At 33.8% G+C, this 16,631-nt stretch overlaps 1 long non-coding RNA gene and 1 pseudogene across 1 annotated transcript in view; both read left to right on the top strand.

Annotated features, from left to right (window-relative positions):
• Positions 1-5,494: 5,494 nt before the first annotated feature.
• The window catches only part of LOC141491807 (uncharacterized), a 295,727-nt gene continuing 284,590 nt past the window's right edge, over positions 5,495-16,631 (top strand). Inside the window, exons 1-2 of the long non-coding RNA XR_012469765.1 lie at positions 5,495-5,706; positions 7,681-7,786. This is a non-coding gene — a long non-coding RNA (uncharacterized LOC141491807). The remainder of the gene's footprint in view (positions 5,707-7,680; positions 7,787-16,631) is intronic.
• LOC141491504 (glutamine amidotransferase-like class 1 domain-containing protein 1 pseudogene) overlaps positions 9,662-16,631 on the top strand; it is a 41,823-nt pseudogene continuing 34,853 nt past the window's right edge.

Genomic DNA, 16,631 nt, shown 5'->3' with positions numbered 1-16,631 from the left:
CATTAAAAATTCAGAATTAAAGAATAAACTATATAAGAAAAAACTAGTATTTTCAAAGGTTCTAACTCTTCAATCTACATATTATACTCTGCCTTGTGCTACACAGTACCTTTACATGAAGTTTTGAGTCAAATTGAGCCTTGGCATTAGTTTCCCACTCTTTGAAATAAAGAAAATACTTGTACTATCTATCTCACAGGATTGTTGTGAGTAAAATGTTTTATAAATTTGAAGTGACATTTAATTCTTAGTTACTAGCAACAGTAGCAGTTTTATTAACTTTTCATCATTTTTGATGAGATTCTGACAAGTGGTCTTAGACAAAATTTCAAACATCCTATAATTATTCTATTATATTTATTATTATATAGACTTATGGATAAAATTTTTTGGTTTAATACAAATATTAGAATATATATTCATCATCTGTAGGCCCACTTAAATAATACTGGCAGATAACACCCATAGCAGACAAAGTTATATGTCCTTTAACTTGTTCCCACATGATTTTGATATCCTTTGCTGACTATTTTTTGAAAGCTTCTCATTCCATGTAGCTTGGAGATTAAGAATATTTGGATTAGTTATACAAATGTTAAATGTTTTTAATTTTTTTTGTTATTTTTTTTTTAGGTTTTTGCAAGGCAAATGGGGTTAAGTGGCTTGCCCAAGGCCACACAGCTAGGTAATTATTAAGTGTCTGAGACTGGATTTGAACCCAGGTACTCCTGACTCCAGGGCTGGTGCTTTATCCACTGCGCTACCTAGCCGCCCCTAAATGTTTTTAATTTTAAAAATGTATCAGTGTGATATCTAAGACATGGAGAAACAGTTTACATTTTTACAATGACCTTTTCCCAAGAGTTTTACAAAATGTTTTGAAGTCTGTATTTATAACATAGGTATTTGTCATCTATCAATTTTTGCAGGAAAACAAATTTCTGTTGTATAATTCTAGCCTCCAGGTCTTCATTTGCTAGAAAGCTAGTAAATGATGTGTTTTTCATCTATTGTGATGTGTTGCATTTTCTGCTTCTTAGGATAAACTATATTCATCCCCAAGAGTCTAATTCTTAGGTGTGACCTTCCCTTTAGCAATGACTTAGTCTTAAATTACAATAAAAATATCCTCTTTCAAAATAAATCCTCTATGATTTCTCTGTCATCAGATTCAACTGAGATCAATGTATAGCATGGAACCAATGTAAACACTAACAGAATGCCTTCTGTGAGGGGTGGGGGGAGAGAAGCAAGAATGGGGGAAAATTTTAAAACTCAAAATAAATAAAATATTTCTTTAAAAAAATAAATCCTCATTATAATATAGTCTAAAAATGGAGTCAATGACAAAAAGGGAAATAAATGCACTAGGAGTATGTGAAAGGAGAGGTGAAATAGGCTAAGATATTTTGGATAAAAGATATTTTTTTTACAATGAGCTTTTTCAATGATATGGAAGGGGAGAAGGCAAGGGGGAATGCAAAAGTGGCTCAAAGAATGGGCAGCTAGGTGGCGCAGTGGATAGAGCACCGGCTCTGGAGTGAGGAGTACCTGAGTTCAAATCCAGCCTCAGACACTTAATAATCCTAGCTCTGTGGCCTTGGGCAAGTCACTTAACCCCATTGCCTTGCAAAAACCAAAAAAAAAAAGATAGTAAAAAATGGCTCAGAGTGGAAACAACATACACACTCAATATGGTATAGACATCTAGAGTAAAAAGGAGAGAAGGGGGAAAGGGGGAAGGTGGGATGTGGGTGATAGAGGAGAGGGCAGATCATAGAAGAGAATAGTCAGATATAACACATTTTCTTTTTTACTTCTTGCAAGGGGCTGGCATTGGGTGGCCTGTCCAGCCAGGACCATGGGGTCCGGTGGTTTCTCGGTCTCAGTGGTGGTAATGTGGGCTCTGGGCCTCTTGGCCCCAGGGCTGGTGATCAGTCTGCTGTACCACTCAGCTACCCTACAGTGCATTTTAGAAGAGAGATAGCATGAAAGGACAGAGAAAATATATGGCAGTGGGGAGGAATGTAATCAGCAACAGCAACAATGGAAAAATATGGAAGTAACTTTTATGATGGACATATCATAGAGAATGTGATCCACCTGAGACAGAGCTGATGGTATCAGAACACAGACTTAAATACATTTTTTTTTCTCTTTCCTTTACTTTATTTCCCATGAGGTTCTATATTTGGAGGGGAGGGAAGGGAGTATGGATTATACTTGAAAAAGAATGTATAAGTAATGTATAAAAAAACACCACTTGTACAAAAATGTTCACAGCAGCTCTGTTTGTGGTGGCAAAGAATTGGAAAATAAGTAAATGTCCTTCAATTGGGGAAAGCTTATCAAAATGGTATATGCACATGATGGAACACTATTGTTCTATTAGAAGTCAGGAAGGATGGGAATTCAGGGAAGCCAGGAAAGATTTACATGCCCTGATGCTGAGCAAGATGAACAGAACCAGAGGAACATTGTGCACCCTAGCAGCAACATGGGGGTGATTACCATCCCTGATGGACTTGCTCATTCCATTAGTGCAACAATCAGGCACAATACTTTATTTTTCTTCCTTAAGGATATGATTTCTCTCCCATAACATTCAACTTAGATCAATGTATACCATGGAAACAATGTAAAGACTAACAGACTGCCTTTTATTGGGGGGTGTGAGAAGGGAAGCAAGGTTAGCGGAAAACTGAAAAAGAAATTCAAAATAAATAAACAAATTCTCATGACTCAGCTATTTGTTTGATGCTTCTTTGTTGCTATATTGCTGTCTTAGGTAATATAGATAATGTCCATGAAAAATCTTTTGATTTCCATACTTGAATCGTAGCCATTTCACAGTTCAATTTGTAGGTAAATCAATTTTAGTTATATTTAACAAATGGAATAACATGCAGCTGTTATTAATCTTTGATATTGTGTGGTAAATAATTTTAAAAATTCTTTTTGAAGAACTTGTTAAAAACTTGTGTATTATGTTTTCTATCATTCATTTCTTTTTGAATGAAGTGCTAATCTTTCTCTAGAAGTTCTGTTTGGTAGGGGTATATTTTAATACTATTGTACTGGGGTTGTCAGAATAATTTAAAAATCTATTATAGGTCATTGTATAACTCTGAGAGTAGATAGACTGATATCATAGGGATCAATTACTTTAAAAATTATTCTTCCCATTCTGCTTTAATTTCAATAATTGGACAAAATCTTCTCCTTTACATTTTTATGTTTTACTTCTGAGACGATGGTATATGTAGTTAGTGATTCTTTGTTGTCTCTGTTGATTCAACATCAACTTTGAATTCAGACTATAAGTCTTTACATTATCTTAAAAAGCATTTAATAATAATAATAATAAATAATAAAAATATTTCCCTTTTTTGACGAGACAAATCATGATTCTGACTAGCCTCAGTGTCTGAGGTAGCACTTAATTGATTTAATAATTTACACTTGATAAGTCCAAATGTCATTTTGAGTATCATTAGAGAAAAATTTTATAAATTGAAGGAATCATTCATTGGGGCTTTGTTGAAGTCATATCAATACCATCTGAGGTGGGAGTGATAGTCAAACCCTTCTTTTTCCCCAATTCCTACCCCCCTTGCCAGTTAGGCAATATTTTCCTTGAAACATTTTGAAACCATCATAGAGATTTAAATGACTCAGACGTTTGATGTATCTTACTAATTGCTCAAGTTCAGAAGAGGGCATAAGCTGTAAGTCCTCCATGAGACATATGAACACACACTTACAGGATGCACAACAATGGACAGAAGATAACTATGCTACGATGGATTGAGGCTTCCCCTGCTGTGGTCAAACAACTCTCATTTTGTTAACTCTTAAATGAAATAGGACTATCCTTTTTTCTATTTCAGATGTAAAATATTTCAAACATATATATATATATATATGTATATATATATATACATATATATATATTAGATGCAAATTAAAAATGAGTTGTCAAGTACTAAAATTATTAATGTTCTTCCTGTTGTCATCAACTCATATTTCTTTTCACTTTTGTTGTAGTAAAGATGGAAATGGTCTGAAGATATCATTATCATTATCATGTTTTCATTCTTTCATATTATTTTGTGCATTTAGGTCCAAACAAAATGACTGTATTTACAATTGAATGCATCCACTTGAAAAATCTGTAGACAGATTCAGTAGCAGATAGGACAGTAGGCATGATGTGTACTTCATTCCACCCACTGAATACAAAGAAATTAGCACCATGCAGAGATATTTTTTTTCATTTTATGTAATTTGGAGATTGTAAGAATTCAGTATGACAATACCTATTAAAATGTTGTTTATAATTTTTTATGGATCAATGTTATATCTATGTAGTTGTAGCCAAAAGTTCTTTTTATAATAATACCACAGTTCCAAGTAGAGGTTTTTTCAGAATTCTCAAGACTATTTTAAGGTTTATATTTGTAGCATGAATATGTTGTCTATAGATTTTTAAAGAGTAAAAAGCTTTAACCATATCAAATTCATCTCTTTGATCATGTTTTTCTAGGTATTTAATGATTTTTAGAAGCTACAGTAATTTTTTTCACAGTTCCCATTTAATTGAAAAAAATCTTCATTAATAATTGAGTTCCTTAAAGACGAATCACTATCACAAACCTCATTATACATATGAACAAATTTGCAAAATTTATCCATGTGTTTGCTATTTCTGTGTCAAAATATTATTACTTCAGTTTCTGTGGATGGTTTCCATAAAAAGATGTTTGATTCCTTTCTTGAATCTGTGCCATTTCACAAGCTCACACTAGAGATAAACCACTTTCAGTCATATTTGACAAATCCAGCAGTCTAAACCAGTGATGGCCCTTTCCTATTAACTTGTGAAGTGAGGCCTTTTTTTATTTCCCTAAAAGTATTTCTAAAAGTTTTAGCCTATTTAACATGTGTTCTGGGAATATTTATCAATTCTCTTTTTCCCTTTTGATAAAGTGCTCTTTCTTTTTATCATCCTCATTTTACTCTTGTTACATTTTTCCTCCCTTCATTTTAGTCTTACAAGAATCCTATGATAAAATTAATTCAGACTTATCTCTGTTTTACAGATGAGATAACTGAGATACAAAGAAATGCCAATCAGGACTGGTACACAGAAAGTATTATTCCCCTAAAAACAGTAATTCACATTATATAGGAAGTAGGATGGTGCTAGGGTGCCTTTTTTCCTTTCATGTTCTTCAGTTGAGAAATATACATTTTAGAGTGAAATAACAAATTGGGCAGGGGGATAAGCCTGAGAAAATAACAATATCATTAAATAAATTATCCATGGTAATCCTGCCCTATAATATCACAGAAGCCTGTATTTTCCAATTTATGATTGCTTCTTTTAAGAGCAGTATGTATATCAGATATAGTACAGTTGGGGAATGGCTGTTATGACAGTTGAGCAGTTCATCACTTGCAACTGAGTTCATACCAAAAAACAAAAGGGGGAGGGGTGGAATGAGCATTTTTTTGCATTTCTATAGAGAATTTGCTCCTGTGGTGTCCCAAAAACCAAATTAGAGATACATTAAAATTAAATTCATATAATTTATTTCTATGAGAAACTATCATTTTGTTGAAAAACATTGACAAACTCCGTAGGATTCAGAAGACTTTGGGTCACAAGCTAATTTACTAAGGAAGATTGAACTAAGAAGCTGGGTATGTTTAGTATGAAGACTATTTGGGAGAGGGGAAATAAATGGCATAAGAATCTACCCTGTTTTTTACATAAATCAAAAAAAGAATATTTCAAGGTTAAACTAGTGAGTAAAAGAATCATTGTTCATGGAAACAACATGTTCACTGCCAGTAAATGTGTTTATTGTTCTATGACCACCATATGTCTATGAGAAAGTGATATATTTCACAGCATTTTGAGACAGAAAAAACATTTTTAAATTTAGGTTTACTGAGTTGATTTACTGAGTTAATTTACCAAACTTTAATTCACATTTGTTCCTACAGGAAAAAAAAAATTTTGAATTTGAAATTTAATGAGTCAATAATGGCTCTTTAATATCATGGGTATGATTATAATACTTCATCTGGGTCAGTCAGAACTTTTCATTTCTTTTTTTTAAATTTATATAATATCTGTCCTTATTTTCTTTAAATCTTCTTTAAACAAGCTACCAAATGAATGAGTGTTTTGTGCTAGCTCTTTAAATATTTCAGATACCACAATGGCATAAGGCCCATTCACCTGTTTTCCATTTTTCTTTTTATGTGGCTTGGACACAACTTTTCTTATTATTTCCTTTTATTACATTATTACGTCTTATGCTACATTTTACTTAGAATGTTTATGTAATATATTCTACATATATGTCCATGCAACTTTTATTATGTGTTGCTGCCATTTTTAATTAAGTTCTGTGATGTTCCATGGTTGATAGACATAGATTATCAGTGAGTGAATGATACAGTTAAAAGATGGACTTGCAACAGTGAGAAGCTTAGGAAAAAATGAAATGAAAACAATGAGGCATGAAAAACAGTTTTCTCCTATTTTTTTCTTAGTTTACACAAAACTTTCAGGAGTCACTTTCAAGGAAAAAAGCAGCATATACAACAGGTTGTTTATATCATATTTGACAGAAAGAGTTGGTGAGATTTGGCAAAGGATAAGAAATGAATGGATTTTCAATTAGACCTATTATGTTTGTTAAAGATGATATTATTTATCATCTGATTTATATGCTAATTTTACAGAGAAGATAATAGTTGCTTTGTTCATATAATTTCTTTGGTAAAGAAAAAAAGTCCAAAAAGTTGCGTTTATATTCCATGATTGACTCCATGACATTCCTTTACCTTGCTTGGAAACCACTGAACTAATCAAAATGACATTCTAGCAAGTCATTTACTAAGAAAATTATACATATATATATATATATATATATATATATTATTCCTTGTTGAAGTAGTAATAGGAGGAGGAGGAGGAAGGGTGAGGAGGAGGAGTAAAAGTAGGAGAAGGAGTAACAATTGTAGTAGTAGTGGTAAAAGTAGTAGTAGTAGTAGTAGAAGTAGAAGTAGTAGTAGTACTATTAGTAGTAGTACTAGTAGTACTAGTAGTATAGGAATAATAGGAGTAGTGATGTTTAAGAATATATCATATTTACATAGTTCTTTACCATTTGTAAATTGCTTTATGCACAATTTGTAGTAAATATGATACATAACATGAGGCTATAAAAGCTGGGTTTTAATCTTGCCTCAGAGACTTATTTATGTGCTTATGGCATAATGGGCATGCACTTTTTTTGATCATTGATTAAAATTGATAGAGTTTCCATCGAATCATACTTTCCCTCATGAAAATCTCTTTTTTTAAATATTTATTTACACATTACTAAAATAGTCTTGTTAAAAGAGTAAATATAATTCCCTACCTGCCCCCCACAAAAATGAAAAGAATGAGAAAGAAAGAGAAAAAAATGTGCTTCAGTCTTTGTTCAGATATCATCTCTGTCTCTGGGGTGGATTGTATTCTTTATCATAAGTACATAAGAGAAGTTACTTCCATATTTTTCCACAATTGCTGTTGGTGATTGTAATTCCCTCCATCCATTCCTCCCCACTACTATTTATTATATTTTCTCTCTCCTTTCACTCTATCCCTCTTCAAAGTGAGCTGTGGGCCAGGCAAGTGGCACAGTGGACAGAGCAACCAGTCCTGGAGCCAGGAGGACCCAAGCCTACATCCCACTCCAGAGATCCAGCCCAGTGTTCTTAGGTGAGCCACCCAATCCCACCACCTTGCAAAAAGGTAAAAAAAAAAAGTATTATATCTGACTACCCTATCCCATGATCTACCCTCTCCCCTATCACCTACATTCCCCCCTCCCCTTTTCCCATTTCTCTCATTTTCCCTCTAGATTTTTATACCCTATTAAGTTTGTATATTGTTTTCTCTCTGAGCCATTTCCAATGAGAATGCAGGCTCACTTATTCCCCCTCACCTTGTCCCCCCTCCACACCATTGCAAAAGTTTTTTCTTCACTCTGACATAAAATACCTTAGCCCATTCTCCCTCTCCTTTGCCTTTCTCCCAGTACATTTCCTTTTCAAACTATTGACTCCTTTTTTTTACCATATATTATACTTTCAAATTCAACTCTCTCCTGTGCCTTATCCATATGTATATATATATATATATATATATATATATATATATATATATATATACATATGCTCTAAGAAATCAGAAGGTTCATATGAGTATTATCAGTATCTTCTTTCCATGCAGGAGGAATAGACACAATTCAACATCATTAAATCCCTCATTATTTGCCCTCCTCATCCACCTGAGTCCTATACTTGGAGATCAAACTTTCTGTTCAACTCCGGCCATTTCAAAAGGAACATTTGAAATTCCCCTATTTCACTGAAAGTTCATCTTTTCCCTTGGAAGAGGATTTTCAGTTTTTCTGGGAAATTATTTGATTCTCAGCTGCATTCCAAGCTCTTTTGCCTTCTGGAATATTATATTCTAAGCCCTGAGCATCTTTAATGTGGTTGCTGCTAAATCCTCTGCAATCCTGACTGTAGCTCCATGATATATGTTTCATTCTGGATGCTTGTAATATTTTCTCTTTGACTTGTAAGTTCTGGGACTTGGCTATAATATTCCTGGGTGGTGGTGGGATTTTTTGGATTTTTTTCAGGAGGAGATCAGTGGATTCTCTCAATTTCTATTTTTTGCCCTTGGCTTCTAGTATATCAGGGCAATTTTCTTGTAGAAATTCTTTTAAAATGAAATCCAGGCTCCTTTTAATGATCATGAATTCCAGGTAGCCCAATAATTTTTAAATTGCATCTTCTGGATCTGTTTTCCAGATCAGTTGCATTCAATGAGATATTTGATGTTTTCTTCTAGTTTTTCATTTTTTTAAATATTGTATTATTGTTTCTTGATTCTTCACAAAGTCATCAACTTCCTTGAGTTCCATTCTACATTTGAAGGAGCTGTTTTCTTCAGAGAACTTTCATATCTCCTTTTCCAACTGGCCAATTCAGCTTTTCAAGGTATTCTTCTCCTCATTAACTTTTTGGACAGCTTTTTCCATTTGACCTAACCTGGTTTTTAACATGTTGCTTTCTTCAGCATTTATTTGGATCTTCTTCACCAAGTTGTTTACTTGATTTGCATGTTTTTCCTGCATTTCTCTCATTTCTCTTCTCTATTTTTCCTCTACCTTCCTTACTTGATTTTCAAAATCTTTTTTGAGCTCTAACATAGCCTAAGCCCAACTCCTGTTTTTCTTGGAGGTTTTGGATACAGAAACCTGGACTATGTCATCTTCTGAGTATGTGTTTTGATTCTCCATGGGACCAAAGAAATTGTCTATGGTCAGGTTACGTTTGTTCTGTTTACTCATTTACCCAGCCTATGCCCTGGTTTTAGGGTGCTTCCTGAGCTTTTTAGTGTTATTGAGACATCCCTGCAAGCACCTCAGTTCCCTCAAGGTCTTATTAGAGGCACTAACTGCTCTCCTGCCTGTGCTTTAGTCTGTGGATGACCACAAGCACACCCTTCTGTCCTGGAGCTCTTGGGAGGGTCCCTGCTCTATGCCAATTGGGGGGCCTAAACTGCAACCAGGGACTAAATATGGACAAAGCACGAGAGTCCTGTCTCAGGGACCGAGGAGATAACTTGACAGTCTCCGCCTACCCCCTCACCTTCAGTGGACTGAGGGCACGGGAAGTAGCTGCCAGGTGTCTTCCTGCTGGGCATCTCCACACATCTGCTTTTATCTCCTGGGATCTGGGCTGTGCTGAGATCCATGCTGGGGGCTCCATGCTTACTTTGTCAGAGGTTTCCCCACTGATCCTTCAAGTTATGCTTCGTGTTCTCTGGATTGGCAGATCAAAAAAACTGCTTCTGCTGCCAGGAGCCAGCACTTCCACAGATCCAGGTGCCTCATGGGCTCTTCCTGGAAGGCTGGAGCTCCTTCACTCCAGCATGATGATCTTGGCTGTGCTTGGCTCCCTCCACCCCTTGAACAGAAGTTTCCCAAGATCTTGGGCTGGAGAATTAACTCACTGGGTCTTTCTATTGGTTCTTTCTCTTGAAAATTTAGTTAGGAGGGGTGGGTAGGTGGCACAGTGGATAGAGCACCTGCCCTGGAGTCAGGAGTACCCAAGTTCAAATCTGGCCTCAGACACTTAATAATTACTTAGCTGTGTGGCTTTGGGCAAGCCACTTAACCCCATTTGTCTTGGAAAAAAACTAAAAAAGAAGAAAGAAAATTAAGAGTCATAATTTTAAGCTTTTTGAGATATTTTGGAAGAGAGCTCCTGGGAAAATGCTGTCCACATGCTGCCCCAAGAACATCTCTTCTTAATATCATTATATGCAACCCTTTAAATTTTGCCTATTTGTTTTCATTAAGAAACAAACTATGGAGTCATTTACTCTAAATCATCATTTTGTATATTGTAAACTGAGACACTGAGCTGGGAATCAGAAAGATGTCTTACTGAGCAGATTTTAATCTGCTCTTAGACACTATGTGACTCTGGGAAAATCATTCGACCTAGTTTTCCAGTTTCTCAACTTTAAAATAAGCTGAAGAAGAAAATGGAAAGTCATTCCAGGATCTTTGATGAAGAATCAAATAGGACTCAAAAATGACTTACAAGAACAAAACTGAGTCGCAAATGGCTAAGTGACTTTCTCCAAATCACATAAGTAGTGAGCAACACTTGGAAATCTTCAAACCTAATTCCTTTGACTGTAATTCTAACCTTTCCTACTATGCTAAACTACTATAATCATTCATGAGTCACATGCTATGAGACATCAGAGATTCCTATGATCAATTTTATTCCTACATATTAAGATCTCTATTACTTTACTTCTCTTTTTTTCTTTATGTGTAAAAGTCTCTGTTTTGAGTATATGATTTTAAATTCTTAGAATAGGTTCTAATTTATATATTTTAGACCAAAGCATAAAATCCAAACTTTATTCTTAAGCCCTATCTTTAAAATCAGTTTTCTTCCTAAAATTCCCAATCACTTCTAAAACACGAAATATGAAAACAGTATCTACATACATGAGTCTTCAGCTCCTTGTTAACACTGATGTCCTAGTTCCTAATATAATTTGCCTTGATATTAATTAATGAAATAGATAGTGACTGTTAGGGTTGACAAATCTTTATTACATCCTGAATACATGTTCCAGAAAGAGAGCATCCTATCCTATTCTTATTTTTAGTCACCCTTTATCTGCCCTCTTACTTCTCAGGAAAGATTTGCAAATTCCCTAAAAATTGTTTCTTTTCCTCTAGTCAATATTAGATTTATTCTTTCATGGCGATGCTTGTCAATCCTTAGTACCTTTCCTTGGGGCAGTAAAGATTCTTTTCTCCTAGGAGATATAGCTTCTTTTGGGGTTAAAAGTAATTCTCAGAGACTTGGTCTGAACAAAACAAAGTTGTTTCTTTACTCTCTCTCTCTCTTCTCTCTCTCTCTCTCTCTCTCTCTCTCTCTCTCTCTCTCTCTCTCTCTCCCCCAGAAATTTTCAACACATAACTATTAAAAAAGTACAATGATCCATGGTCCTCCTTCCATTTTTTCCTCTATATCAATCTCTTCATAATATTCTTTATTCATTTTCAACTTAATAAGCAAAGGTAATAGAGGAATGGTTAGATAACATTATATTTAGAAAAAAATCAGAGGATATTAATAGACTGTTAGCCTTATGGAGTAAATCTAACTTTACATTATAAACAATAACAGCAACACTGTGAGTTAATCAACTTGGATGAATACAGCTACTCTCAGGGGTTCAGAGAGCAAGGACAACTCTGGGAGAGCTAGTGTGGACAATGCTATCCTCATCTAGAGGAACAAAAGGCACACACAAAAAAACACTTCATAATCTGAAGGAACATAATGATCACTTTTTAAAATTTTCTCATATGTTTTTCCTTCCTATCCCATGTTTTTCTTTCTTTTCCCTTAGTCTTAACTTCTCATGCACAAAATGACTAATATGCAAACATGTTACATCCATATATACATGTAAAATTCTCAGTATATTGCACACCATTGAGGGGAGGAGGGAAGGGAGGGCAGAAGAAAATTGTGCAGCTTTAAATAATGCAAGTAGATGAATTTTTAAAATCTTTCATAAATTGTAATTGGAAAATAAAATAAAATAAATAAAAATAGACTTTCAGCTCAATATGAATGAATTACAATGAGATAGCCAAGAAAGATTGAGTAATTTTAGTCTTTATCAGGAGATATAAAGATGTAATAATTTAGTTATAATATGCTCTCTAGCCAGGCCACATTTATGATATGTTCAGCCATGGATACCACTTGATAAACTGGAAACTTGTTCAAAAAAGGATAATTAAAATAATGAAAGAAGTTAGAATCAACTGAATGAAGTGGGGTTATTTCAGCAGCTGATTCAATAGCTGCACTATATTTGGGGATGAACTTGATGAGACCAAGCTATATAGAAATTGCATTAAATCCACTCTTCTGGGAACTTGAAAGAGCATAGATAGGAATGGACTTCATTTTCCAAATGTAGAGGCTGGTGGTGAAGGCTCTTTACAATTCTGCTCTTGATATATCATTGAAGTAAATATCCTTCTGTAAAAATGAATTGATGCTATTTGGTTGAAATAAACTTAAATATTAATCACTGTCAGTTAAATTTAGCAGGGGAGAATGAAGAGAATAAGAGTTTGAAGTAAAATTACTACAGAAAACCACCCTGACTCTAATGCACCCCCATATACTGAAGGGGATATGTAGCTTGCCTTATATTAGAGACCAGGGAGAATCACCACACTTTTATAAAAATAGGTAGAATAATATTGCATATATATATGCATATATAAATATATGGTAATTTAGGAAGGTATATAAGGCAATTGGGGGAATCATAAAAAGTGTCATGTAGACAGTGGTGATTGAAATAAATCAAAAGGGGGGCAACTAGGTGGTACAGATGGATAGAACACTTGCCCAGGATTCAGGGAAACCTGAGTACAAATCCAACCTCAGACAGTTAATAATTAACTAGATGTGTGACCTTGGGCAAATCACTTGACCCAATTATCTTGCAATAAAAAAAGAAATGAATCATAAAGGAATAAGCAATTCCAAGAAGAGGAGAGGAAGGATTGCTTTCAGGTACTGGGGATTCAAAGTGGGTATTTGAAAAGAATGCCAAAACATCAGGAATTTTGGAAATTAAGTTTGCCTGGATTTGCTGATGCTTTTAATAAAGTAACACAGTGTGTATTTGTTTATATCAATTACCCCATTTCCTAAATAACATGATGTTACTAAAACATATTGTTTTATGAAGACTATACAATTATATAATTTTTGACTATATAGCACTGCAACTGAAAATTTTAAAATAAGCTAGCTCTATATCCATTAATTGTCTGGTATATAAACCCTCAGAAGTGTTACACAATAGTTAGTACAAATAAACAGATAATTAGTAGTAATCAAAAATGTGAAGAATGATGATGTCGCTATTAAACTCTTACTCTGATTCCTTCTTAGGTAGGTAGTGTAGGTAATGCTGAGTTCTTTTGGAAATTCCTGTCCAGTGAGGGAAATATTCATTCTTCAAAGGTAATAACTTTGAATTCAGGTCATTTTTCTCATTAGGAGTATTTCTTTCTTCCATTGTCCTTAGCTCTTTATCTCTCTTTCTCAGAAAATACAGGTTATTAGGAGGAATAAAAGACAGAAAGATATCTTCTGGTCTAATCTCTCTTTATTATACAGAAATGTAAGCAAAGTTCATGCCTTTGAGACCAAGTAGCAAATGCAAACTAGCACATAAACTGTATTAAGTCACTCCCACTTCATCACTGTTTTTTTCTTTTTCACCCTAATAATTTTAACACATAATGCTTCACGTTTCCTTCAGATAAGAAGAGAACCATTTCTCATCCAGGGAACTTCAGTTCTAAGGATAAGGCATTTTATCACAGGGAAATCAAAAGATCATAGATTCAGAGAGGGAATAGATCTTATCAATCATAAAGCCTTGATTTTATTGATGAGAAAACTGTGGACAAAGGAAGTTAAATGATCTTCCCAAATTATACAGTAAGCATGAGGATTGGTTTGATCCTAAGTCATCCTGATTGATGCATATCACATTTAATGTTGATGTATCATTTAAAATCTAGAATCCTCTCCATACAACATAAAAGGAGGACTCAAAAAAGGCAAAAAAACAACCATGTTGTGATTTTCAAATTGATGAAGGATTATAAATGTATAATATCTTGAACCCTTAACGTATTAATAATAAAAAAAATTATCCTGACTCAATAACTTTGGGCATTATTTATTATTTTGAGAATTATTTATGGTAATTTGTATGCTAGACACACTTTTCAACATTTGTTTTGATCTGGAATTCATAGTGAACTAAATTTTGACTTTGAAAAATCATGATTTCTTTGGTGACAGAAACTGAGAGGCAAGTAGTTTGGTATTCTATTCCAATTTAGTAAGATTTTTTAAAAAAGATACTTGAAAATACCTCATCGTTAGCTACATTTACATACTGTAGTAGCAAAAGGCCTGAGTTAGAGTCAGAAAACTTAGTTTCAAATTCTAATACAATTTACTACGTGCTTGATTTCTGAGAAATATATTTCAGTTTCCTCACCTTTAAAATTAAAAATCAAGATTAAGTGAGTTTTAGGATCCTTATTCAGTTTGAAAATTCCATGAGCCTAGGTCAAAGACAAAAAATGATTGATTAAATTGTTCAGTTTTCATTTATATGTTTTGCAATTTGATAGATGCAAAGTGCAATTCACAATCAAAACAGACTATCTTTTGCTTTATTTCTTGTATCATTTTTTTTTCTGAACAACAGGCAAGGTATAGCTATTAAATTTTATTATTGGTCATGATATTTCAAGTGATATTATAATCTGGGTAGTAAGGAGAAAAAAACTACATTTTCCCCCCAAAAAATATCATTTCATTTTCACTGACTTCTTTTGCACAATAATTTGTCTCTATCACAACTAGAATTATTTTCAAAAATCAAGAAAACTATCACAACTAATAACTTCAAATTCAGGCCAATTTCTCATTAGGAGTATGTCTTTTTTCCACTCCCCTTATCTCTTTAACTCTTTGAAAACAATTAAATATGACACCAAAAAAATTAAAAACTTCCATTTCAAATTGCCATAAGCAGACATGAACAGATAGGTTTTGGTTTATTTAAACCATATTCAATTCAATTCAAAGGACAAAAGAATATGGTTTGACATTTCCTTCTCCAGCTCTTTTTACAGAAAAGAAAAAGTAAGGTAAACAAATTTAAATGATTTATCCAAGGTCACAGCTAGTAAGTGTTTGAGACTGGATTTGAATCCCTGAAGATGAGTCTTCTTGATTCTAGACCTGGTACAATAGTCTCTTTGCCACCTAACTGCACAAGTTTTAAGTATAGATAATACTATTAGAGCTTCCCCAGATAGGAAAAAAAAAGATGACTTTATATTAAAATGGCACAGTACTAAGAGTTAAGTAAGAGCACTTGGATTTAACTCCCATTTCTGATTCCCTCTATATGACCTGGGTCAACTACCTTTCTCCTGGATCTCAATTTTATCAGTTTAAACTTGGGAAGGGGTGACTTACATGGAATAAGACCCTAGATATGGGACTCAGAAAGACCTGGGTTTATATCCTGACTAAGACATTTAGTTGATTTAATAACTGGCTAATCATGTAATTTTTTGTATCTTAGTTCCCTCAACTATACAAGGAAGGGATTTGTTTGTTTACAAAGTCCCTCTCAGTTCTATGTCTACAATACAATGATCAACTCTCAGATTCAATATAAGGCAAGGTCTAATTTTCAACCTTCATGTGCTTACATTAATAGCATCAACAATAAATTCATAGACATCATGCTGAAACTTCTTTCAGAGTGTTCCAAACCCATAGGAATCCTAAGAATTTCTCAAGTTGATTACAGTTGAATGAATTTGAGAAGTCTAATGTCCACAATGAGTAGGACAGGAGTTCATTATGGTTGCCTCTCACAAGCAGTTTGGATTAGCAACAAACTTCCTAAGGTTTGGTTTGCCCAAAATGTTGCTTAAACTCTTTCCAATATGTTTCTATAAAATAATCTACAAAAATAGAAGACAATATTTAAATTTATGATATTGAAACAACATATCTGAAGAAATTATTCATTCCTTTTTAAACTTTCACTCAAGTGAATGATTCACTCTAGTAATGATTCACTTGTAATAGATGCTGTGATACTTTAAATAATACATGCTTCAAACATTCTTTCACCTGCAAATATAGTGGATGAGAATTGTGGAATTGTGGTTGCTAATAGAGATTAAGAATTTCTTTGAATAGTGAAAATTCACATATTCCCTTGGATTTAAAACTGTTCAGGATTTATTATAGAAGGTTTATAAAGTATAAAGATTAAAACTCCTAGAAAAGCAGTAAGCACTTTGAGAACAGGCTAGGCAAAAGTTTGAGTGAGAATAGGAGTGAGAGAGAGCAAGTGAAAGGACAGACAACCA

This window comes from Macrotis lagotis, chromosome 6 (assembly GCF_037893015.1).
Source record: "Macrotis lagotis isolate mMagLag1 chromosome 6, bilby.v1.9.chrom.fasta, whole genome shotgun sequence".
NCBI classification, from domain to species: Eukaryota; Metazoa; Chordata; class Mammalia; order Peramelemorphia; family Peramelidae; genus Macrotis; species Macrotis lagotis.
The sequence above is the reverse complement of the archived record's forward strand: the minus strand, read 5'-3'. Positions and strand labels throughout refer to the sequence as shown.